General features: G+C 44.7%; 2 long non-coding RNA genes across 5 annotated transcripts in view; one reads left to right on the top strand and one right to left on the bottom strand.

Moving 5' to 3' along the window:
- LOC103243185 (uncharacterized) overlaps positions 1-26,264 on the top strand; it is a 53,218-nt gene that overhangs the window by 16,655 nt on the left and 10,299 nt on the right. For 2 of the 4 annotated variants that reach the window (XR_012088859.1, XR_012088862.1), the window contains exons 1-3: positions 17,227-19,613; positions 21,444-21,565; positions 24,783-26,148. This is a non-coding gene — a long non-coding RNA (uncharacterized lncRNA). Of the gene's footprint in view, positions 1-17,226; positions 19,614-21,443; positions 21,566-24,782; positions 26,149-26,264 lie in introns of those variants that run through there. The other 2 variants (XR_012088861.1, XR_012088860.1) reach the window with 2 other exon arrangements.
- On the bottom strand, positions 41-25,836 carry LOC119622205 (uncharacterized). Its single transcript, XR_005238877.2, has 3 exons — positions 25,789-25,836; positions 16,565-16,641; positions 41-3,326 (listed from the first exon to the last, which is right to left on the bottom strand). It is a non-coding gene; the product is annotated as an uncharacterized lncRNA (long non-coding RNA).

Genomic DNA, 26,264 nt, shown 5'->3' with positions numbered 1-26,264 from the left:
ACCCCTCCACCCCCACACCTCCCACCATCCATTACCCAGCCTCAAATCCTCCAGTTTAAACAAACCTGCAGGAATTTGTTTTCAAAGTCTTAGGCCCTGAACATTTACTTTCTACTCCAACTAGTTAAAATGTGTTTTCTTGGCTTTTTGGGCCCTCCTTGATGGGTCCACTGCTTCTTTCAGCTTCTTTCATCTTATTATATCTTTTTTTTTTTTTTTGAGACAAAGTCTTGCTCTGTCCCCTAGGCTGGAGTGCAGTGGCGAGATCTCAGCGCACTTCAACCTCCGCCTCCCAGGTTCGAATGATTCTCTTGCCTCAGCCTCCCAAGTAGCTGAAATTATAGGAGTGTGCCACCATGCCAGGCTAATTTTTTGTATTTTTTTTTTTTAGTAGAGACGGGGTTTTACCACGTTAGCCAGGCTCGTCTCGAGCTCCTGACCTCAAGTGATCCGCCCATCTCAGCCTCCCAAAGTGCTGGGATTACAGGTGTGAGCCAATGCGCCTGGCCTCATCTTCATTATTTATAAACTTTTTATTCTTTTCAATGTCAGTCTACTCTTCACCGCCCCTAAATCAGGCCCTGCTCGACTATTTTTAAACGTTTCCTCACATTTCCCTGCTTCCTTCTTGCCCTTCTGACTGTGAGTCCTGTCCTCCATCCTCCTTTCTTTCTGAGTTTTGCTGAAGGGAGGAATATGTAGAGAAAGAAATGAGGAAAGACATTCCCTCAAGATCTAGCTTATAGACCAGATAATAATCTGAACATGCCCTGAGCCCTCTACCTTTCATTTCTCTCCCTTTCATCTGAACTCCTGTGGAGCTCATGGTCTCTAGACACAATTCACTACTAGCAGTAGCCGGCCTCCAGGGTGGCCCCAATGTGACTTTATGCCTGGTATTCATGCATACAGGTCTGGTGGCATGCACCTGTAGTCCCAGCTGCTTGGGAGGCTGAGGCAGGAGGATTGCTTGAGTCCTGGAGCTCTGGGCTATAGTGCACTATACCAACTGGGCGTCTGCAGTAAGTTCGGTATCAATAAGATGACCTCCCAGAAACAAGGGACCACCAGGTTTCCCAAAGGCTTAATAATAAGGGCTCTGGCCAGGCGTGGTGGCTCACACCAGCATTTTGGGAGATGGAGGCGGGCAGATTACTTGAGGTCAGGAGTTTGAGACCAGTTTGGACAACATGGTGAAATCCTGTCTCTACTAAAAATACAAAAATTAGCTGAGTGTGGTGGTGCACACCTGTGATCCCAGCTACTCGGGAGGCTGAGGCATGAGATTTGCTTGAACCCAGGAGGCAGAGGTTGCAGTGATCTGAGATCATGCCATTGCACTCCAGCCTGGGCAACGAGAGTGACACTCTGTCACAAAATAGTAATGATAATAATAATAATACTAATACTACTACTAATAATAATGGTCCCAATAAGGGCTCAATAGATGCCTGATGGTCAGGTGCATCCCCTAGCTCAGTACTGTCATTCAACAGGTTGAATGATAGTGCCATTGTGGCACTTTTCACATGGAAAAATCTTAAAAGCTTTTCCCTGGCACAAGCAGAACTGCTGCCACACAGAGGCCCAGACAATGATACTGCATGAATAAATGTATTTTCTTAGCTAGAGTCGTGAGGAATCGTACCCTGATGGGTTTACCCAAACAGGCTGCTACCAAATGTGAGGCCGGGGTTGGGCCACGGGATTTGACCTGTGGTCACTCATGTTCCTTGATCCTCTATGCTCCTATCCTGCCCATTCTGGGGTGCTCAGCTCTCATCATGGACCCAGGGATATTAAAAGTCCCATTCCCTTTATTAGACACTTGCAAAAACCTCTGGCATCTATTTCACTTAATAGCACCGTCAGTCATGTTCCACATAAACATCAGTTCATTTCAGCTCCTGTCACCTACTCTGGGAGTTGGAGCTTTGAGAACCTCGGAAAAAAGAGGATGAGGAGACTGTAAAATTGTGGAGTCCTTGTTTAAGAGGATCACTAACTGGGTGGTGCCAGTGGGACCCCGATGGGATGGGTGCCCAGCAAACCCCAGCGGAGTAGGCTTCTTTGTGTCATTTTGCTCCAGTATTGACCTGAAAACTCCACAATTGCTTTTTTATCTTTCTTTCTTTTTTCCTTAGAGACGGACTGTTGCTGTGTTGCCCAGGCTGGCCTTAAACTCCTGGGCTCTTGCTCTACATATTCTCAGTCCAATAAAAAAAGAAAAAAAATATGGCAGGGCACAGTGGCTCACGCCTATAATCCTGGCACTTTAGGAGGCCAAGGCAGGATGATCACTTGAGGGCAGGAGTTCAAGACCAGCCTGAGCAACATGGTGAAACCCTGTCTGTACAAAAAAAAATACGAAAATTCGCTGGGGATGGTGGTACCTGCCTGTAGTCCCAGCTATTTGGGAGGCTGAGGGAGGAGGATCACTTGTGCCCAGGGAGATCGAGGCTGGGCTCTAATAAGCTATGATTGTGCCACCGCACTCCAGCTTGGGTGACAGAGCAAGACTCTGTTTCAATTAAAAAACAAATAAATAATAATAAAAGAAAAGAGAAAAAAAAATTCCAGGGCTCAAGCTATCCTCCCATCTCAGCCTCCCAAGTAGCTGAGACCACGGGAATGCACCACTATGCCTGATTCTCCCCAGTATTTTTGTTTGTTTGTTTTTTGTTTTTTTTGAGATAGAGTTTTGCTCTGTCGTCCAGACTGAAGTGCAATGGCACAATCTCGGTTCACTGCAACCTCTGCCTCCCGAGTTTAAGTGATTCTCTTGCCTCAGCCTCCCAAGTAGCTGGGACTACAGGTGCCGCCAATACGCCAGGCTAATTTTTGTATTTTTAGTAGAGACTGGGTTTCACCATGTTGCACAGGCTGGTCTCGAACTCCTGACCTCAGGTGATCCACCCGCCTCGGCCTCCCAAAGTGCTGGGATTACAGGCATGAGCCACCATGCCCGGCAACAAGTTGTTTTTAAAATTCATTTTACCCAACATTTGTTGCGTCTTAACTACAGCAGAACCCAAGGCCCTAAGGATTAATATATCAAGGTCCCTGCTTTCCAACATGTTGACATTTAGTGAGGAAGAAAAGTGTAATATATATTTCAGATCATCCTGAGGACCTAGAGAGGGGAGGGAGAGGGCTGAGAGCAAAGGATGAGTATGGAAGTTAGTGGAGTCCAGGTTTCAAATTGGAACATCATGGCCACAGCCACTTAAATGTGATCCTGGTGGCCTGCTCAGCCTTCTGCATCTGGAAGCAGGATGTCAGGCTGGATGGAAAGTGCTGCTTTTACATCCTGTTCCAAGGGCTTCCTGGAAAGACAGAAGAAAGAAAAAGCAAGCACAGGCACTTGAGTCCCAGCCCGCTTCTCTCCCTGAAGCAGTGACTCACCCTGGGAAACAGTCAGTAGAACCCACTAGAGCATCCTGAAACTTGACTTGTTTGTTTTGACCATGGCATGAGACTGGAATATGTCCTGGGGGCTGGCCTTTGGGAAGGGAGACAATAGCTCTACCAGGCTCCTCAACACCCGTCCAGATCCCAAGCACTCCACGGACTCCTGGTGCCTTAGTTGAGCAGAATTTATTGACTCAGTGCCCAGCACTGGAAACCTGGGGGGTGTTAGGCCCTGTGCTGGGAGCTGAGAATTTGAGCATGCTGAGGATCACATCCTTGGGACAGGAGACTCAGGTTTACAAATTACTGCATGTCACAGACTTATGGGGTCACCGGAGCCAGTTGGAAGCGTAATTTAAAATCAGTGACTGCATCCAGGCACAGTGGCTCACGCCTGTAATCCCAGCACTTGGGAGGCCGAGGCGGGCAGATCACCTGAGGTCAGGAGTTCGAGACTAGCTTGGCCAACATGGTGAAATGCTGTCTCTACTAAACATACAAAAATTAGACAAGTGTGGTGGTGCATGCCTGTAATCCTAGCTACTTGGGAGGCTGAGGCAGGAGAATCGCTTGAACCCAGGAGGCAGAGGTTGCAGTGAACTGAGATCACGCCACTGCATTCCAGCCTGGGTGACAGAGTGAGACTCCGTTTCAAACAAACAAACAAAACAAAACAAAAAAACACCAAAAAATAAAATTGTTGACTGCCACGTTATTTTTTCTTTTTTTATTGCACTGAGAATATGCAGAGCGAGAGCCCAGGAATTTAACACCAGCCTGGGCAACATAGCAAGAGTCTGTCTCTGAGAAAAAAAGAAAAAGAAAAATAATTGTTGAGTTGTCAGGTCAATACTGGAGCAAAATGACGCAAAGAAGCCTACTCAGTGACTGCCAGGATCCACTTGGCACTCCCAGTAGGGCCCCAGGGGGACTCCACATCCAGTTAGGATCCCAACGCCCCCCCCAAACCCCCCCCCCCGCTTCCCAGCGAGGAGGGGCTTGAGCCTCCCCAGATGTATGTGTTTCCTGGGGCTGCCATAACAAAGAACCAAAAGCTGAAAGGCTTAAAACAACAGACATTTATTATCTCCCAGTTATGGAGCCTCAAAGTCTAAATGCAAGGCGTCAGCTGGGCCGTACTCTCTCTGATGGCTCTGGGTTAAGAATGCTTCCTCGTCTCTTTCAGCTTCAGTTGCTGGCCAGCATCCTTGGCATCTCTATTTATATGACTGTCTCTTCCCCACATCTTCACACCACCTCCCCTCTGTATTTCTGTGTCCAAATTTTCTGTTTACTAAGACACTAATCGTATTAGATTAGGGCCCCCTGACCTCATTTTATTATTTTTCATATATATAATGAAAAAATAAATATTATAAATCTAATATAAACTATATTCATATTAATATAATTAATATATTATAAACATAATATATAGCTTATATAAATATTATTTTTATATTATATTATGTATAAATGTTAAATTATAAATCTAATATAAACTATATTCATATTAATATAATTAATATATTATAAACATAATATATAGCTTATATAAATATTATTTTTATATTCTATTATGTATAAATGTTAAATTATAAATCTAATATAAACTATATTCATATTAATATAATTAATATATTATAAACATAATATATAGCTTATGTAAATATTATTTTTATATTCTATTATGCATAAATGTTAAATTATAAATCTAATATAAACTGTATTCATATTAATATAATTAATATAAACATAATATATAGCTTATATAAATATTATTTTAATATTCTATTATGTATAAATGTTAAATTTATATATAATACATGAATATATAACATATTTGTTTATATTTTATTTAATATATAATTTTATTATATATTATATAAATATATATTAAATAAAATATATTTAAACTATAAATATATAGTAAATAAATATGTAACAATATGTACATATATGTGTGTATATATATTTATAAATATAATTGAGATAGTGTCTCACAGTGTTGCCCTGGTGGGTCTCAAACTCCCAGGCTGAAGTGATCCTCCTGCCACAGTCTCCCAAAGTGCTGGGATTACAGGCGTAAGCTGCTGCCCCCAGCCTTGACCCTCATTTTAACCTGATTACTTCTATAAAGACCTTCTTTCCAGATAAGGCCCATTCTGAAGCAGTGGGCGTCGGGACTTCAGTGGATCCTTTTGTGAGTATGGGAGGGGGTCACAATTCAACCTGTAACGCCAGTCTTAATAAAACTATTCTTGGCAAGACCCACAGCAACATACAACTGTTGCCAAAAGTATGAACTGTGCAGCTAGAAGGACTCGGTTTCACACCAAATCCAAACCTCTTGCCAGTTTTCTGAACCTGGCACATCACAGGAGCCTCGGCCTTCTGGGTGTCCTCTAAGATAGGGACAATTGTACTTCTCTCACAGTGCTTGTAGAAAGGGGTCACTACTGATATCTCTAGCTATCTAGCGCCTAGAATGCCAGGATCAATAAATATTTTGTTAAATATATTTATTTATTTGTTAATATTTATAGCCTTACTTTTTTTTTTTTTTTTTTTTTTTTTGATAAGAGATAAGGTCTCACTCTCTTACCTGGGCTAGAGTGCAGTGATGTGATTATGGCTTACTGTAGCCCTGTAGCCTCAAACTCTTGGGCTCAAGTGATCCTCCTGTCTCAGCTTCTCGAGTAGCTGGGGCTGCAGGTGTATGACACCCTGCCCAGCTAATTTTTAAATTTTATTGTAGAGGCGGAATCTCACTACGTTGCTGAGCTTAGTCTTGAACTCCTGGCCTCAAGTGAACCTTCTGCCTCAGCCTCCCAAAGCACTAGAATTACAGGTGTCAGCCACCACATCTGGTCTAGTCCTTTCCTTAAGAGGCACTCTATGGGCAGAAAAGACAATACAGACCTAAACAAGAAATTATAATATATCATGATGTCATAAATAATGGAAATATCTACAAAATACAGTAGAAGTAGAAAGGAAGGCCTGGGGGACTTCACAGAGGAGGCAACATCTGGAGAATGGTTTTAAAGGTTAAGCAAGAGTTTGGCAGGCATAGGCATGGAGGTGGGAAACAATAGGGCCCCTTCTAGGCATATAAGCAACCTGGCATCATAGGACTATAAAGTGCAAGAGAAGGAGAGGTGGGAGATGAAGTGGAAAGAGCAGGCAGGAAACAGATCATAAGTGACTTCAGGTGCTCTTCAAGTAAGCACAGGCTTTATTTTTCTCCTGTGGATGACGATGAGGCATTTCAAAGCTTAGAAATATCAATCAAGTCCCAGAAGAAACGGATAACACACTGAATCTGGACAACCAAGGAGAGTTTAATAAATGGACCATGAATAAAGGTTTGAGAAAGGCTGGGCAAAGTGGCTTGCGCCTGTAATTCTAACTTTGGAAGGCCAAGGTGGGAGGATTGCTTGAGCCCTGGAGTTCGAGACCAGCCTGGGAAACATAGTGAGACCCTCATCTCTAAAAATTAAAACGAGAACAAAAAAACTTACCTGGGTGTTGTGGTACACACCTGTTGTCCCAGCTACTTGGGAGGCTGAGTTGGAAGGATCACTTGAACCCAGGGGGTCGAGGCTACAGTGAGCCATGATTGGGCAACTGTACTCTAGCCTAGGCAAGAGTGAGATCCTGTCTCAAAAAAACAAACAAATAAACAAAAAACAAAACAGTTGGGGGGTGATGTGCAGGGGGATGGAGAAGTGATTAGGGAAACAACAAAGGGCGGCTCAGTGCCCCAGCAGAACCACAGCAGGGAACTCTTACTGCATCTAGGCTGGAAGCAGCAAGTGAAAAGAGTGAGAACCAGAATCCAGTGGCCACCTCATGGACATGCGTTTCGGTAGAGCAAGGCAGCCACTGACAACCCTAGGAGCTCAGGGGTTATATACACCAACCTCTTCCCGCCTTCCAATCTTCCTGAACTAGTTGGAAGTCCAAGAGCAAAGAAGTCCAGGTGACAGAGTCTATAGAAGCCAGCTACTAGGGCATCAGGATGGAGAGGGTGGAGACGGAGAAGGCATCTGGAGAAGCAAAGGAAGGCTGTCCAGCTCAGAGGTCTGCTGGTGGCTTGGCAGAGGCTGGGTGCAGGGAATTGGTAATAGCCTGACAAGAGAAGCTTTAATTCTGAACTCAAGCCTTTGAGAAGGTTTGGAAAGGTAAGGATGGAGCTACAAGAAATTTAGGAGGGAGAATTAACCACATAATTATAGAAGATGAATGAAAAGGAAGAGCCTGGAAGTCTAGAAGTTTAGGCTTTGGGTAAAGGCATGAGTGTTGATGCTGTCAATTCAGGAAGGGAAATCAAGAGAAAGAGAAGGTTTTCATTTTGCTAATGGGCATGGAGGCGAAGGTAGGGGAGAGTGTGATGCTAATAAGCTCAGTTTGGGATTTGTTGAGGAGCCAGAGAGACATCCTAATCAAGATGTCCACAGGCAGTTGGCAATGTAGGTCTACAACTGTACTGTCCAATAGAGTAGCCACTAGCCACTTGTAGCTATTGATTTTTTTATTTTTTATTTTTTTGTTTTCTTTGAGACGGAGTCTTGTTCTGTCTCCCAGGCTGAAATGCAGTGGCGCAATCTCGGTTTACTGCAACCCCTGCCTCCCGGGTTCAAGCAATTCTCCTGCCTCAGTCTCCTGAGTAGCTGGGCTCACAGGCACCCACCACCGTGCCCAGCTAATTTTTGTATTTTTAGGACAGATGAGGTTTCACCATGTTGGCCAGGGTGGTCTTGAACTCCTGACTTCGTGATCCACCTGCCTCAGCCTCCCAAAGTGTTGGGATTACAGGCGGGAGCTGGCCCTGTAGCTATTAAAATTAAAATTAAATAACGTCTAAAACTCAGTTCCTTAAACACACTAGCCACATTTCTTTTTTTTTTTTTTTTTTTTTTTAATATATAGAGATGAGGTCTCACTATGTTGCCCAGGCTGGTCTCTACTTCCGGGCTCTCACTTCAACCTCCCAAAGTGCTGGGATTATAGGTGTGAGTCACCATGCCTGGCCATTAGCCACATTTCAAGTGCTCAGTAACCACATGTGGCTAGTGGCTACGATATTGGACAGCTCAGTTTATAGAACATTTTCATCATTACAGCAAGTTCTATTGCACAGCAGTCAGCTAGAAGATTGGAGCGTAGGTGGGGCTGGAAAGGAGAGACTTGGACATCATCAACATATAAGGGTGGTTAACCATGATGGGATGAGTGAGGTCAGCTTGAAGAGCATGAAGAATGGGAAGAGAGATGAACTAAGAGTGAATTCTTTCATGTCCTTTGCAGGGACATGGATGAAGCTGGAAACCATCATTCTCAGCAAACTATCACAAGGACAGAAAATCAAATACTGCATGTTCTCACTCATAGGCAGGAATTGAACACTGAGAACACATAGATACAGGGCAGGGAACATCACACACCAAGGCCTGTCATAGGGGGAGGGATAGCATTAGGAGAAATACCTGATGTAAATGACAAGCTGATGGATGCAGCAAACCAACTTGTATCAAACCTGCACATTGTGCACATGTACCCTAGACCTTAAAGTATTGAAAGAAAAAAAAAAGAGTGAACTCTTGCAGAACACACACGTTTACTGGGCAGCTTGAGGAGCCGGCAAAGAAGACCAAGAAATAGCTATCAGATGAAGAATAAGAACTAGAATAGAGTCATGTTCCAGAAACCCAGAAAGAGCCATCAAGAAGGGAGAGGTGAGCAGTGTGAAATGTTGCAGATAGAACAAAAAAAGGGGAGCAGGCAGACTGGCCCTCTTTTATAGAGCTGCAAATCCCAACATTTTGGGAGGCTGAGGTGGCCAGATCGCTTGAGCCCAGGAGTTCCAGACCAGCCTGAGCAACAGCGTAAAACCTGATCTCTACAATACATATATACATACATACAAACTAGCTGGGAGTGAGTGGATGGCACACACCTGTAGTCTCAGTTATCTAGGAGGTGGAGGGAGGATCACCTGAGCCCCGGAGGTTGAGGCTGCAGTGAGCCATGATCATGCCACTCCAGCCTGGGTGACAGAGTAAGACCCTGTCTGGAAAAAACAAACAAACAAACAAACAAACAAACAAACAGAATGAATGCGGGGTGTCTCTTGCAGTTGACATTTGGCAGGACATTTGTGGAGAGAGCAGTTTAAATGAAACAGGGATGGGGCCAATTCCAGATTGCCCCAGATTAGGGAGTAGCTGGGAGGAGAGCAAGAGACAACCACTGCCCAGAAGGCACAGAGAAGGGCTGAAAACAGATAGCGTGGTAGCAAACAGATCAAAGTGGTAGCTGAGGGCAGGGAAGGGAGGACTATATTTTTTTAAAAGATAGAAAAGGTGGCCAGGCGCGGTGGCTCATACCTGTAATCCCAGCACTTTGGGAGGTTAAGGCAAGCAGATGACCTGAGGTCAGGAGTTCGAGAGCAGCCTGGTCAACTTGGTCTCTACTAAAAACACAAAAATTAGCCAGGCATGGTGGCAGGCCTCTGTAGTTCCAGTTACTCGGGAGGCTGAGGCAGGAGAATCACTTGAATCCGGGAAGCAGAGGTTGCAGTGAGCCAAGATTGTGCCACTGCACTCCAGTCTGGGTGACAGAGCAAGACTCTGTCTCAAAAAAAAAAAATAAATAAATAAATAAAAATAAATAAATAAATAAATAAAAATAAAGGATAGAAATGACTTTAGCATATTTATAGACCAAGAGAATAGGGGTGGGCTAGGTCAAAAAGGAGGTAGGAGGAGAGCACGCACAGCTGAAGGGGGTGGCCTTGAAGAGGAAAGAGATACATCACCCTCTAACACTGCAGATGAAGATGCATTTGTGGTGGGGGAAGTAGCAGTCAAGGCTGCCAGCTGCTTAGCTTAGCAAAGCAAATGCATTGTCACCTGCCAAGAATGAGAGGAGTGAAGCCTTGGTCAGGAGCTTGAGAAGATGGGCTAATGTGTAAGAGCTGCAAAAAGAGCTGCCAAGTTCAAGAAGGGGATGAACAGTTTACGGACCCTAGTCGGATGGTGAGCCTTGGGAGTGTCCTGATGTGATGTCACAGTTATGTTTTGTGAAACGTAACGCAAATGGTCCCACACCTGGAGGACTTGAGGGAGAGTCTTCACACTAGGGTGGGAGGACCTGAAGACTGAAGGAGATGGAATCTGAAACTCCCTGTCTAAAGAAAGAAAGTGGAACTTGTGGGATAGTAAACAAAATCCTTGCAGGTGCTCCCGTTTTCATTTCCTTTGCATATCCTGGCTCAGTCATCTTCCTGCACCCTTCCAGATGTTGCCATTCCCAGGAAAATCAGGGGTAGAGAGCAGCAGGGGTGGGAACCGGAAAGTCCCTGTGGTGAAGCGTCTTGGGTGGATACACCGGCTCCTGCTCCCCGCATCTGCTGCTCACGGAAGGAGATGCCTGCCGGAAGCAGAAGGAGGGGCTGGGGGTCTGGAAGGCTCAGCTTGAGTAGCAGGAACATTAGGGATGCTAAGACCCCTAGGGAGGTCTTGGTGGCTGGTGTCTCTGAGGGCCATCAGCTGGTGTCTCTTTGGCCGAAGCAGCCCAGGCAGGGGTCGGGAAGGGTTAGGAGTGTGGACTCCAGAGCCAGCCTGCCGAGGGCGAAACTCCAGTGCTGCCACTTACCATTCAAAGCTACAGGACCCGGGCGAGTGATTTAAAGCCTCTGTGACTCAGTTTCCCCAAGTGATTTAAAGCCTCTGGGACTCAGTTTCCCCATCTATAAAATGTGGATCATAATTGCTGCTTTCTCATAGGGATGTTTTTGTGAGAATTAAATGAATTGAGAGGTGGGGACCCCAAACACCCAGTAAAGGTGGGTTATGATCCTTTAACTCATGGCTGAGTGCCTGCTACTGGGAATTCAGCTTCGGGTGTCTGAGTCAAAGGGGCCTGGCACTGAACCCCAGCCCTCCACCCAGACCACTCAGTACTCCCTTAAGATCCTAATGGGTGTGGAGTGTGCCTGCCCTTCCTTCCTTACCTTCCCTTCCTTCTCTTTCTTTCTTTCTTTCTTTCTTTCTTTCTTTCTTTCTTTCTTTCTTTCTTTCTTTCTTTCTTTCTTTCTTTCTTTCTTTCTTTCTTTCTTTCTCTTTCTTTTCTTTCTTTCTTTCTTTCTTTCTTTCTTTCTTTCTTTCTTTCTTTCCTTCCTTCCTTCCTTCCTTCCTTCCTTCCTTCCTTCTTTCCTTCCTCCTTCCCCCTCCCCTCCCCTCCCCTCCCCTCCCCTCCCCTCCCCTTCCCTTCCCTTCCCTCCCCTCCCCTTCCCTTCCCTTCCCTTCCCTCCCCTCCCCTTCCCTTCCCTTCCCTTCCCTTCCTTTCCCTTCTCTTCCCTTCCCTTCCCTTCCCTTCCCTTCCCTTCCCTTCCCTTCCCTTCCCTTCCCTTCCCTTCCCTTCCCTTCCCTTCCCTTCCCTTCTCTCTTTCTTTCTTTTCCTTCCTTCCTGAGGCAGGGGTCTCAGTATGTTGCCCTGGCTGGTCTCAAACTCCTAAGCTCAAGCAATCCTCATGCCTCTGCCTGGCCTACGCTTTCATTTCTGACACAGGCTAAGTGAAGACCTTAGCTTAGTCTGAGAGCCAAACGGGCCTGCCTAAAGTCAGAGTGGGGTGGACTCTCCCACCTGGTCACAGTCACACTGGCCCCAGGCAGGGGCTGGTCTAGGGTGGAGTAATGCAGAATAGATGCTGTCTGCAGGAAGCTCAATGCCTAAGAGGAAAGGCATTAATAGAAATATGTTATATATTCATGTTTTATGTATAAATTTAACGGCCGGGCACAGTGACTCACGCCTGTAATCCCAGCACTTTGGGAGGCCGAGGCAGGCGGATCACGAGGTCAAGAGAATGAGACCATCCTGGCCAACATGATGAAACCCCATTTCTACTAAAAATTACAAAAATTAGCTGGGCATGGTGGCGGGCACATGTAATCACAGCTACTCAGGAGGCTGAGGCAGGAGAATGGCTTGAACCTGGGAGACGGGGGTTGCAGTGAGCTGAGATCACGCCACTGCACTCCAGCCTGGTGACAGAGCGAGACTACATCTCAAAAAAATTAAATAAATAAAATGAATAAATAAATTTAACAGTTATATATATTTTTATAAGCTATATATTATATTTATAATGTATAAATATTTTATTAGTATGAATATAGTTTATATTAGATTTATAATATTTATTTTTCATTATACAGTTCTTCCCAAATGTATTAATCCAGTGAGTCATTCCACCTCTCCTAGGGCCCAGCCAGCAAAGGGGCAGACTCAAGGAGGAAAAGGGGAATGGGGAGCAAGCCTTCCCCTAACATTCAGCTACTCCATGTCTCTTATGTCTATTCTACAAACACTTTTATGCCACACTTGGGGCAGGGCGTTGCAATCAGTATAATGGTTCGGCAATGGACTTTGGAGCTGGACTACCCAGGTTTTGAATCTGACCTTCGCTACTTCGCAGTTCTGTGCCAAGTCCACACCTGCCTCCAGATTCTCATCTGAACAATGAGGAGGCTATCACCATATCGCCCTCAGGGGCTGGTCATGAAGATTAAATGAGTGGTCTTTATATGAATGTTTTACAGATAGACTCTGTAAATGTTGGTTATTACCTTTGCTATTAAATGAAAGGCCTTGAGTGCTTTTTTGTTTGTTTGTTTGTTTTGTTTTTTGTTTTTTGAGATAGGGTCTCACTCTGTTGCTCAGGCTGGAATATAGTGGCGAGATCTTGACTCACTGCAACCTTGACTTCCTGGGCTCAAGTGATCCTCCCACCTCAGCCTCCCAAGAAGCAGGGACCACAGGTGTGTACCACCACACCTGGATAATTGTGTTTATTTATTTTTTGTAGAGATGAGGATGTCTCACTATGTTGCCCAGGCTGGTCTCGAACTCCTGGGCTCAAGTGATCCTCCTGCTTTAGCCTCCCAAAGTGCTGGGATTACAGGCATGAGCCACCACACCTGGCCTATGAGGCTCACATCGGCCTCTCTTTTGAAGAGGGAAAAAGCAAAGTTCCAGCTCTCCAGGAAGAAAAAGGACCTCATGCCACCTTAAGTAAAGGAATTTAAATGATATGTCTGTGCCTCCATGGACAGCGGACAGCTGAGCTTCTCCAGGGCTGGAACCCAGCAGGCAGAAACAGAGGCTCCTGGGGCTGTGTGGTTTCCCATCTCTGGTCTCTGCATCTCTCTCTGAATCTTCTTCTTTTGTGTATTGATGGAGGAACTGCTCTGTGCTAGGTATGGAGCCAAGTGCTGGGTAGAGAGAGTGAATAATAAAATCTCTGCCCTGCAGGGACTGACAAACCAATGAGCAAGACAGACAATATGGAGAATCACATAAAACTCATCCGTGTTGCAGCATGGGTCAGGATTTTCTTCCTTGTTAAGGCTGAACGATGTCCCATGGCATGTATATAACATTTTATTTGTTGGGTCATCCGTTGATGGGCACTTGGGTGGCTTCCGCCTTCGGGCCATTGTGAATCACGGTGCTATGAACATGGGTGTACATTTAACCTTTTCCTTTTACAAGCGAAAAAAAAGTATGGTTAAGGAAAGTGGACTAAAAAGAGGCATAATAGAAGGATCTAACCTAGTAGGGGAAGAGAGGGAAGGTTTTCCCTTGAGGAAGTTCTATTTTGGCTGGAGCCCAAAGGATGAGAAGTTAGCTGGGTAAAAGGTAAGTGAAGATTAGTTTTGGCCACACATAAGAGGCTCGAGGCAAAAAGAAGCTGAGATTGTTCCAGAAATGGAAAGGGAACAGTGTGACCGGGGCACAGAGATCCATAAAGAGAGGGGCATGGGGGGGATCCCTGGGGTGGGCAGCACCCAGATTGGGGGGCCATGCGGGACTCATTACAAATGGGCTGTTTTCTAAGAGCTGTGGTAGACAACTAAAGCCCTCTAAGCAGAAAAGTGGAATGTCTAAATACAGAGTTAAAAAAAAAAAGTTGCTCTGGCCACAGTGGAGGAATGAATTGGAAGCTGGAAGGAGGTGTGGGGCAGGAGCAAATGCAGGAAGACCAGTGAGGCACCATGGGAGTTGCCCAGGCAAGAGATACTGGTAGGGTGGGTGGCAGTGAAGATGACTGAAATTGATCCATCAAAGAAACATTAAGGAGACAGATTTAATTAATTTAATGATTGATTGGCTCTCAGGAGTAAGGGAGAAAGAGGTCTCTGGTTGACTCCCAGGTCTTTGAGCTGAGCAAGTGAGTAGGTGTTGGTATTACCTGCTGTGATAGGAAACAGTTAAGGAGACACGGACTGTAGGTGCATAGAAATTATTCACTGGGTTTTGGATATCACAAAGTTGAGATCCCAAATGACATGTGAGGTTATGGTGTTGCTGGGTAGACAGCATTGGACATGTGGCTTTCAGAAAAGAGGTCTTGTGGGACATGAGATACAGCTGGAAAGGTAGACTGGGCCATGTTTAAGATAATAATAGCACACCTGTAATTCCAGCACTTCAGGAGGCCAAGGTGGGCAGTTGCTTGAGCTCAGTAGTTCAAGACCAGCCTGGGGCAACATGGAAAATCCCCATCTCTACAAAAAATACCAAAATTAGCCAGGCATGGTGGTGTGCTCCCGTAGTCCCAGCTACTTGAGAGGCTGAGGCGGGAGGATTGCTTGAGCCCAGGAGTGGAGGTTGCAGTGGGCTGAGATAGCACCACTGCACTTTAGCCTGGGCAACAGAACAAGACCCTATTGCAAAAAGAAGGATTGAAGGAAGGAAGGAAGGAAGGAAGGAAGGAAGGAAGGAAGGAAGGAAGGAAGGAAAAGGGAAGGGAAGGGAAGGGAGAGATAACAGTAGCTGACATTCACCAAATCATCAATATGTGAGAGATATTATCATTTTTCATTTATAGATGGGGATGTTGAAACGTGGAGAGGCTGTGAAATTTACCCAAAGTCAAACAACTCATAAGTGGCAGTGTTGGGAATATAAACCCAGACAGACTGATTATTATGTCTCCTGTTGAACCATTTTGTGATCCTGGAATGCTAGAAGAGCAGGTCTGCCCAGCCTAACCTTTTCCTTTCACAAGTGAAAAAAAAAAAAAAATCATCAAGGCTAAATTGCTTGCCCAAGATCACCCCAGCTATTAATAGTTACGGCAGGTGTGAGGCTATAATCCAAGTCTTCTGACTCTCAGTACATCCCTTTCTATCATACATTTAATTTCACGTCTTTTAGACTTCTTTTCCCAGATTCATTGTTTTTAGAGATGGAGTCTTGCTCTGTTGTCCAGGTTGGAGTACAGTGGCAAGGTCATAGCTCACGGCAGATGTGAACTCCTGAGCTTGAGTGATCCTCCTGCCTGCCTTCTGAGTACCTGGGACTACAGATGTGAGCCACCATGCCTGGTGCAGATATTATTACATCTGTAAAAATTTGCTTTTCTTTATTTTCTAAATTTTCAGTAGGGGACACGTATAATATTTATAGTGGAGAAAAAGAGACTTGCGAAAGCAGAGACATCAATATTAATATTAGAATTCATCTGACTTTGGTCTAAAGGAGGCATGTGGGGTGTCATGGGGGGAGGTCAGAAGACGGGATGGTATTGCCATATTTGTCTTTGATAATTTCTAGCAAGTGTTTCTGGGAAATTTCTACCACTGCAGGAACTCCATTCCTTAGGATGGAAAGGAGGAAACATCTCTTATTGTAGGGTAGCCTATGGAGGAGGTGACCAGGAGGTCTGTCTTCGGTCAAATCATTCTCCATGAAATCCCTAAAACCCACTCTCCTCCCCACTCCTCCCTTCCTCACCTACTCACTGGCCCACCTTGCCTGGAAATGGTGGAGGTGGAGGGAGAAGAACAGAGTTCCAGGCTTGTGGGAACAAGACATCCTTTTACTGTCAAGCAAAGCCAGTTCATTTAGATGGAGAGAGGTGCTCTAAGCAGTGTACATTTTTAAACAAAGATGCAAAAGAATGTAAGGATAAGAAGGAGCAAGCTTATCAAACCTGAATACACTTCTTCAGACTGTTCTCCCTCTAGCAGATGTCTTGGACCAAAGTAAAACAACGTAGATTCAAAAAATCAGTTTGATATAGTTATTTATCTTGAAAACTATTGAGATTGCTCCTTTTTGCCCTTTTTTCACCTACCTTGTCCAATTCATCAAGCTGTCTTCCACTTGTTATTCAAATAGGATATATTTAGTTTATTTATATCCCAAGTCATTCTAAAAAAAAAAAAAAAAAAAAAAAAAAGTTGTTGTGGCTTACCAATAGATAAAAGCCCAGATAGTAAAAGCCAATTGTATAGGAATCAAAATAGGAAAAGAGTGGAGAAAATATTAGAAGTCAAATGTTTATTCCAAGGGAGGCTGATGGCAGATCTGAAGGGATTTGATGGTCACGATGAAAAAAGAAACATGATAAACATCTCTCTTGAGCACAGAAACATTCTGAGTTTTTTTAAGGAAAATTAAGTTTTTCTTGGTACTAAACTTTGAAAGAAATTTCTCCTATTGTACATGGTAGAGAGATAGAATGGGTAATTCTTTGACAACAATGTTTGGATCTCATTGGTGTCGAATCACAATTTTTTTTCAAAGAGAAATTCACACAACTGATTCTTGTGGTTTTTGTTTGTTTGTTTGATTGTTTTGTTTTTTGTTTGTTTGTTTTTGAGATGGAGCCTCGCTCTGTCACCCAGGCTAGAGTGCAGTGGTGCGATCTTGGCTCACTGCAACCTCCGCCTCCCAAGTTCAAGCGATTCTCCCACCTCAGCCTTCCCAGTAGTTGGGATTACAGCCACTGTGCCCAGTTAATTTTTTTTGTATTTTTAGTACAGACAGGATTTCACCATGTTGGCCAGGCTCGTCTCGACTCCTGACCTCAAGTGATCTGCCTGCCTTGGCCTCCCAAAGGGCTGGGATTACAGGCGTGAGCCACAGCACCCAGTACAATTAATTCTTATAATGATTTTAGATAATAGTGGGAAACTGTAACACTGAACTTTAGCCCAGAGATGCTGATTCACAGTGGAGATTTGATCAGTTCCTGAAAGCACACTGGCTTACCCTTAGATTGGCAAGAACTTTTGGAAGCAAATCCTATTTTCTAACGTGTTAGTCATTCTTTCCACTTGCATCTTTGTTTGAAAATGTAAACAGTGTGTCATCAATGTTGTTATCTAAATCATTTTAATTTTTAACAGGAGGCAGTTTTGGGTGAATCCTGTGACATGCTTCTATAGACCTATCTCTATGCCTGTGATGATGATTAATAGAAGGAATTGGGATTATGATCATTCAGACACAAATCACTTCACTTAGCTCTCATCTGGTACATTTATTTATTGTTGTGTCTCTGTGTCTCTTTTGTTTTCTGTTTTTTTGTTTGTTTTTTGTTTTTTGGTTTTTTTTTGAGACGGAGTCTCGTTCTGTCGCCCAGGCTGGAGTGCAGTGGTGTGATCTCGGCTCACTGCAACCTCCACCTCCCGGGTTCATGCCATTCTCCTGCCTCAGCCTCCGGAGTAGCTGGGACTACAGGCACCCGCCACCACGCCCAGCTAATTTGGTTTTTGTATTTTTAGTAGAGATGGGTTTCACCGTGTTAGCCAGGATGGTCTCTATTTCCTGACCTCGTCATCCACCCGCCTCGGCCTCTTAAAAAGTGCTGGGATTACAGGTGTGAGCCACCGTGCCCGGCTGTTGTGTGTCTTTTCACAAGTGAGTCGACAAAGCATTTAGGAGATGCATCAAATAAAATGATAAAGTATAAATTAAAAATCAGGACAAAAAAAAAAAAACAAATTAAATATGGAGTCAAGACCAGGGTGGATATAGGGTGAGGTTGGAGAGAATGAAGATATAAAGGCAATAAACTTCTACTATTGCTTTAAGTTGGCTGCAAACTGGCTTTGGGCTTTCTAGAGGGAAGGGGGCAAAGTTCACATTTTCCCCTCTGGTCTGAAAATGGTGAAGCCCTGTCTCTACTAAAAATACAAAAATTAGCCGGGTGTGGTGGCATGCGTCTGTAATCCCAGCAACTCGGAGGCTGAGGGAGGAGAATCACTGGAACCTGGGAGGCGGAGGTTGCAGTGAGTGAGCCAAGATCGCGCCACTGCGCTCCAGTCTGGGTGACAGATTAAGACTCCATCCCAAAAACAAACGAACAAGAAAAACAGAAAAGTCTCATTGAAACGTAACTGTATTATTCTTCTAGTCTGTAGCCTGTTACCATCATGAAAAACTAAGCTGCTCTTTTTGACCCAGCAATAGCTCCCAGCGTCTTTCCCTTCTGTGTTGGTTCCTGAAGAAGAGGGGTTTAATTGGCTCACGGTTCTGCAGGCTGTAATGGAAGCATGGTGCCAGAATCCCCTGCAATTCTGGAGAGACCTCAGGGAGCTTTCACTCACGGCTGAAGGCCAAGCAGGAGCAGATATGTCACATGGTGAGAGAGGGAGCAAGAGAGAGAAAGGGGAGGTTCTAGACGGTTTTAAACAACCAGATCTCATGTGAAGTAACTGAAGGAGAACTCACTTATCGCCAAGGGGATGGTGCTAAGTCATTCTTGAGAAATCTGCCCCCATGATCCAATATCTGCCACCATGTCTACCTCCAACGTTGGGGATCACGTTTCAGCATGAGATTTGGAGGGGACACACATCCACACCGTATCAACTTCCATTTCTAAGAGCTCTTGGGGCATCTCTGCAGTGCTCTGTGCTTCTGTTCCATATTGGAACAGAACATTCTGCTTCTGTTTCTACCGTGGGCTTTCACTGCCCACTCAGAGTTCACTTCCCTCCTAACGTTGCTCTCCTGTGGCTTTGCCTCAGCATTGGCCTGATGCCACCCTTTTCAAATTTGTCCAACTCTACCAACTGGCTCAACTGGCTGTTTCCAAGAATGATCATGTCGTTGATTGGTCCAGGTCATCTTTTTATTTTTATTTTTCTTTTGCAGGGTCTCTCTCCATCATCCAGGCTGGAATGCAGTGGTGCATTCACAGCCCATTGCAGCCTCGACCTGCTGAATTCAAGTGATCCTCCCACCTCATCCTCCTGAGTAGCTGAGATTACAGGCATGCACCACCACCACTGGCTAATTTTTAAAATTTTTTTGCAGAGACGGAGTCTAACTGCGTTGCCCAGGCTCAGGTCATCCTTTTATACCTGGCCGTGTTACAAGTTGATTGCCAGTCTGTGAGTCAAGTCCCATGGTGCAAAATGGAAGCTAAGGGATTGGGTGGGAATGTGAAGGGAGATGTGGATGAAACCAGTTTCTTTGCAATGAAGTTTAAGTATGGCAAGACATCATCTGTTCATCTGGGAGAGGGATTGGGCAGGAGTGTGGGAAAACCAGTTGCCCTCTTGCCTCTATTGCAAATAAACACTTTTGTCTTTCTGAAAAACTTTTCTTCTGAGTTGCTTAAGTCATTCTATTTGGAAGTATGTTAGAGGCTTTGGGGAGCTCTGCACTAAAAAATATCCCTCCCTTTTTTTTGAGACAGAGTTTTGCTCTTGTTGCCCAGGCTAGAGTACAATGGCGTGATCTCGGCTCACTCCGCCTCCCAGGTTCAAGCGATTCTCCTGCCTCAGCCTCCCCAGTAGCTGGGATTACAGGTGCCTGCCACCATGTCCAGCTAATTTTTGTATTTTTAGTAGAGACAGGGTTTCACCATGTTGCCCAGGCTGGTCTCGAACTCCCAGCCTCAGGTGATCCATCTGCCTCGGCCTCCCAAAGTGTTAGGATTACAGGCGTGAGCCACTGTGTCCGGCAATAATCGTTTTTAAATGTACTAAACACACAGACTTCTGAATGTGTTTGGCTATAATACACCCCGCCTGTACCCCCATTTCTTATATTTCTTTGTATCAGCTGTTAGAAGCTAACGTGCCATTGCTTTTACATCTTGCTACTCAGATTGAGGTTGGCTTGGGCCTCACCTGGCAGCCTGTTAGGAGTGCAGAATCTCAGCCTCACCCCAGAACTACTGCATCAGAAACTGTACTTTATTTATTTATTAAAATTTTAAAAATTTTAATTATTTTAAAAATAAATTATTAATTTAATTTAATAAACTTATAATTTTTTATACATTTAAATTTACTTAATTTAATTTAATAAATTTATAAATTTAAATTAATACATTTAATTAATTAAATTAGAAATTTACACCTCATACAAAAATTAACTCAAGATGGATTAAATACTTAAATGTAAAACCCAAAACCATAAAAACCCGAGAAGAAAACCTAGGCAATACCACTCAAGACATAGGCAAGGGCAAAGACTTCATGACTAAAATGTCAAAAGCAATTGCAACAAAAGCCAAAATTGACAAATGAGGTGTAATTAAACTAGAGAGCTCTACACGGCAAAATAAACTATCACAAGAGTGAACAGGCAACCCATAGAAAGGGAGAAAATTTTTGCAATTTACCCATCTGACGAAGGTCTCAAATCCAGAATTTACAAGGAACTTAAACAAATGTACAAGAAAAAAACAACCCCATCAAAGAGTGGGCAAAGGATATAAATAGACACTTCTCAGAAGAAGACATTTATGTGGCCAACAAACATGAAAAAAAGCTCATCATCACTGATCATCAGAGAAATGAAAATCAAAACCACAGTGAAATACCATTTCATGCCAGTCAGAATGGCAGTTATTAAAAAGTCAGAAAACGATAGATGTTGATGAGGCTGTGGAGAAACAGGAATGCTGTTGGTGGGACTGTAAATTAGTTCAACCATTGCAGAAGACAGTATGGCAATTCCTCAAGGATCTAGAACCAGAAATACCATTTAACCCAGCAATACAATTACTGGGTATATACCCAAAGGAATATAAATCATTCTGCTATAAAGACATATGCACACGTATGTTCATTGCAGCACTATTTATAATAACAAAGACATGGAACCAACCCAAATGCCCATCAATGCTAGACTGGATAAAGAAAATGTGGCACATATATACCATAGAATATTATGCAGCCATAAAAGTAATGAGATCATGTCCTTTGCAGGGACATGGATGAAGCTGGAAGCCAGTATCCTCAGCAAACTAACACAGGAATAGAAAACCAAATGCCACATGTTCTCACTTATAAGTGGGAGTTGAACACTGAGAGCACATGGACACAGAGAGGTAAACATCACACACCGGGTCCTGCTGGGGAGTGGGGGGTGAGGGGAGGGAACTCAGAGGATGGATCAATAGGTGCATGGCACACGTATACCTGTGTAAAAAGCCTGCATGTTCTACACATGTATCCTTTTTTGTTTGTTTGTTTGTTTGTTTTTGTTTTTGTTTTTTGTTTTTTTTTTTTTTTTGAGACGGAGTCTCGCTCTGTCGCCCAGGCTGGAGTGCAGTGGCCGATCTCAGCTCACTGCAAGCTCCGCCTCCCGGGTTTACGCCATTCTCCTGCCTCAGCCTCCCGAGTAGCTGGGACTACAGGCGCCCGCCACCGCGCCCGGCTAGTTTTTTGTATTTTTTAGTAGAAACGGGGTTTCACCATGTTAGCCAGGATGGTCTCGATCTCCTGACCTCGTGATCCGCCCGTCTCGGCCTCCCAAAGTGCTAGGATTACAGGCTTGAGCCACCGCGCCCGGCCTGTTTGTTTGTTTGTTTAGAAGAAGGAAAAAAAATAGAGACAAGGTGTTCATCTGACTTGAGACCAGCCATGTTGCCCAGGCTGGTCTCAAACTCATGGGCTCAAGCAGTCCTCCCAGCTTAGCCTCCCAAAGTGCTGGGATTACAGGCGTGAGCCACCATGTTCAGCCTGTTTATTTTTGAGAGAGGTTCTTGCTCTGTCACCAAGGCTGGAGTGCAGTGGCTCGATCATTGCTCACTGCATACTCAAGCTCCTGGGTACAAGCTATCTTCTCACCTCAACCTCCTGAGTAGTTAGGACTGCAGGCACACACCACAGCATCCGGCTCCTATTTTTGATTTTTTGTAGAAATGGAGGTTTCACTTTGTTGCCCAGACTGATCTCGAACTCCTGGCCTCAAGAAATCCTCCCGCCTCAGCCTCCCAAAATGCTGGGATTACATGCATGAGTCACTGCACCTAGCCTATTTATTTATTTTTGAGACAGTCTTGCTCTGTTGCCCAGGCTACAGTGCCATGGTGTGATCATAGCTCACTGCAACCTCAAACTCTCGGTCACAAGAGATCTTCTTACCTCAGCCTACTGAATAGCTAGGATTACAGATGCACGCCACAGCATGCAACTCATATTTTTATTTTTTTTGTAGAAAGGGAGGTCTCCCTTTGTTGCCCAGGCTGATCTTGAATTTCTAGGCTCAAGCGGTCCTCCTGCCTCAGCATCCCAAAGCACTGGGATTGCAGGTGTGAGCCACTGTGCCCGGCCAGAATCTGCACTTTAACAAGATCCTCAGGAGACGAACATTTGCATTAAATGTTGAGAAACATTGATCTTTGAGCAAACTTTGGGAAACACTGAACACGTCTGATCAGTGAATGTGGCTCTGAGAAATAATGTGCCTTGTCTAAGTTCCCTAATCAATCAGTAGATCTGGGATTAGAATCCAAGTGTCACAAGTCCTAGTCATATTAACTTTCCAGCACACCATGGGTGTCTCCCTCATCTAGGAAACAAGGAGGCCTGGTTTGATAATTGTTAGAGAAGGAAATTAGCATGTGATGAGGGTAGCCACATGAGTTATCATCCAAACATAGTCACTTTTTTTGTTTTATTTTATTTTAATTATAAAATAATTTTATTTACTAGAGACAGGGTCTCACTATATTGCTCAGGCTAGTCTCAAACACCTGGGCTCAAGCGATCCACCTGTCTTGACCTCCTAAAGTGCTGGGATTACAGGCATGAGCCACTGCACCCGGCCTAAACATAGTCACTTTTGATAGTGCAAGAGGGCACCATTAGCTATTTCAGGACAATAAATGCAACCTGACATAAGTTGTCACTCTATATACCTAAAGATATTTGTAATTTACAGGACCCCCTCATATTTATTAACTAAACTGCATATATATCTGATGGCAAAATAATTTTAAAGTTCTAACTTTTATTTATGTATTTATATTTATTCATTTATTTTGGAGACAGGATCTCACTCTGTCGCCCAGGCTGGAGTGCACTGGCACGATTTTGGCTCACATGGTCTCTGCCCCCCAGGCTCAAGTGAGTCTCCTGCCTTAGCCTCCCAAGTAGCTGGAATTACAGGCACGCGCCACTACTGCCCAGCTAATTTTTGTATTTTCAGTAGAGATGGGTTTCACCATGTTGGCTAGGCTGGTCTTGACCGCAAATGATCCACCTGCTTCAGCCTCCCAAGGTGCTGAGATTACAGGCTTGAGCCACTGTGCCCGACCTAAAGTTCTAACTTTCAAAAAAAACCCTGATTCTCAAGGAAAAATAATACATGCATCTCATTATAATAAAAAAATAACTATCTAACCTCATTAAGAATCAAAGAAGCTGGGCGCGGTGGCTCAAGCCTATAATCCCAGCACTTTGGGAGGCCGAGGCGGGTGGATCACAAGGTCAGGAGATCGAGACCGTCCTGGCTAACAGCATGAAACCCCGTCTCTACTAAAAATACAAAAATTAGCTGGGCCTGTAGTCCCAGCTACTTGGGAGGCTGAGGCAGAAGAATGCCATGAACCCGGGAGGTGGAGCTTGCAGTGAGCTGAGATCATGCCACTGCGCTCTAGCCTGGGCTGCAGAGCGAGACTCCATTTAAAAAAAAAAAAAAAAGAGACAGAAAGCCCAAATTAGCAAAATAAGAGAATATGGGAACCAATCACAGAAACACACGAAGTTGAAATGATTTTGAAATTGCTTTGCTGAACCGATTCAACTAAATTTGAAAACCTGGTTTCCACGTTGTCATTCACTGTGGCCGTGGCCAAACTAGGGCTGGAAGCTACATCTCAGGGCTTTCTGCCTAGACATTTCCCTGTGAGTCAACCAGACTTCAGAGTCTCATTTCTGAAACTTTTATTCCAGTACTCTAACCTGGAGCTAAGATGTCTCGGTAGCTTGGTGGAAACGTGGCTCTTCCATAGGAATGAGACGCAGATGATCTGAAGACATATCTTCTGAGCATACCTCTTATAACAAATGCCCACATGCCTCCATCTGACATCAGCTTTGTCTGCCATGCTCAGGCCACCTGGCTCTAGAAATAAAAGATGGGAACGTCCCTGATCCTGAATGTTAAACCTGGAAAATCTCCTCCTGCCGGAGATGTAGCTAGCATTCCATATTTAAACTATCTTTAAAGATTTTAATGTTGATAATACTAACAACAACTGGTATTTATTGATTCTTTACTCTTTTGTCCCTTGTCATTGCACCATCCTCATTTTACAGAAATCAAAGCACAGAGGGGTTAAGTAACTTGCCCAAAGTCACACAGAGGGTAAGTAACAGAGTTGATATTTTACCCCAAGTAATCTGATTCCAGAGATTATACTTTACCTCCAGTTACGACTCCAACAGTTTTCATATTATTTTGAGAACTCTGAGAATTATTTTCAGAATGTTATATATATATATATATATATATATATATATATATATATATATATCAGTATATCAGACTATGTATATAATGGAACCACTACGCCTAGTAAATTTTTTTTTTTTTTTAGAGTCCCAAGAGACATAAGAGAGAAACTATTGGTTATTGGACATTCACCAAGTGTCAGTCATAGTTCTAAGTGCTTGTACATGAATCAGCTCAGTAATCTTAAAACCAAAACCAGAACCAAACAAACCGCTGCCCGCCCCCTGGAGAGGGTGCAGTGATTCTCACTTATCGGATGAGACAAAGGAAGGCCAGAGAGCTTCCATAACTTGCTTGAGATCCTATAGCTAGATGGCAAATCTAGGGCTCAGAGCCAGCCCATCTGGCCCGTGAGCAGCATTCTTCGCTACCAAGCACACCCCACTGCCAGTCCTTAACCCAGATATTTATTCAGTCCTCACAGCACATGAGTCATTTCCTAACCACTTGCTTTTCTTGTGTTAGCTGGGGAAACTGATGCTGACAAACTTTAAATATTAGGTTGGTGCAAAAGTAATTGTGGCTTGCCATTTTAATGGCAAAAACCGAATAATTTGCTTAGTGCCATTCAATGATTTGGGGGCTGGCTAGCCAGGGAGCCAAAGCGTGTTACATCTGTTTTCACTTCCCCAGTCGTTAGTGGTGCAGTCTAAGGCTCGCCCTCTGCCACAGATCCTCCTCTCCCTCCTCGCGACAGCTCCTCCTCCTCCTCTACCTCCTCCTCCACCTTCTCTCCCTCCTCCTCCTCTCCCTCCTCCTTCTCCCCGGCCCCTCCACCCCCGCCCCGGGGCCCTACCCTGCGGGTCTCACCTGCCGCTCGGCGGGGTCCCGGCGGGGGCCGGACAGCGCCCTCTGGCGGCAGGTGGGCGCCGGCGCAGCGCATGCTAATAAGCCCGCGGCGCCGCTCGCGGATTGGCTGGCGCGGATTCCAGCTGCTTTCCAAGTTGGAGGCGCCTAGTTAGGGTCGGGGGTCCCGGCCCACGCCCTCCCTGCCCAGCCGCCTCCCCGTCGACCACCCAGGGCTGGAGCGAGCCAGGCTGCCTTTCGAACTTGGGGGGCTTCTCCTCTTGTCTCCCACTGGTGCTTTGGCTGTGAATCCATCCAGGGGCCGGAATGAAAATCCGATACCAAGGCCTGCAGTACAGGCCGAGGATGGCTTTTCTCCAAAAGGTAACCCTGGTCCCTTACCTGGGCCCTGGGAAGTGGGCGGGGACCACATCTGGGAAGCGTACGAGGACACGTGGGGCAGGAGTGGAGGGCACCCCTTTGGGTCGTTTTGTGCAACT

The sequence above is a fragment of the Chlorocebus sabaeus genome, chromosome 16, assembly GCF_047675955.1.
Source record: "Chlorocebus sabaeus isolate Y175 chromosome 16, mChlSab1.0.hap1, whole genome shotgun sequence".
NCBI lineage: Eukaryota > Metazoa > Chordata > Mammalia > Primates > Cercopithecidae > Chlorocebus > Chlorocebus sabaeus.
The sequence above is the reverse complement of the archived record's forward strand: the minus strand, read 5'-3'. Positions and strand labels throughout refer to the sequence as shown.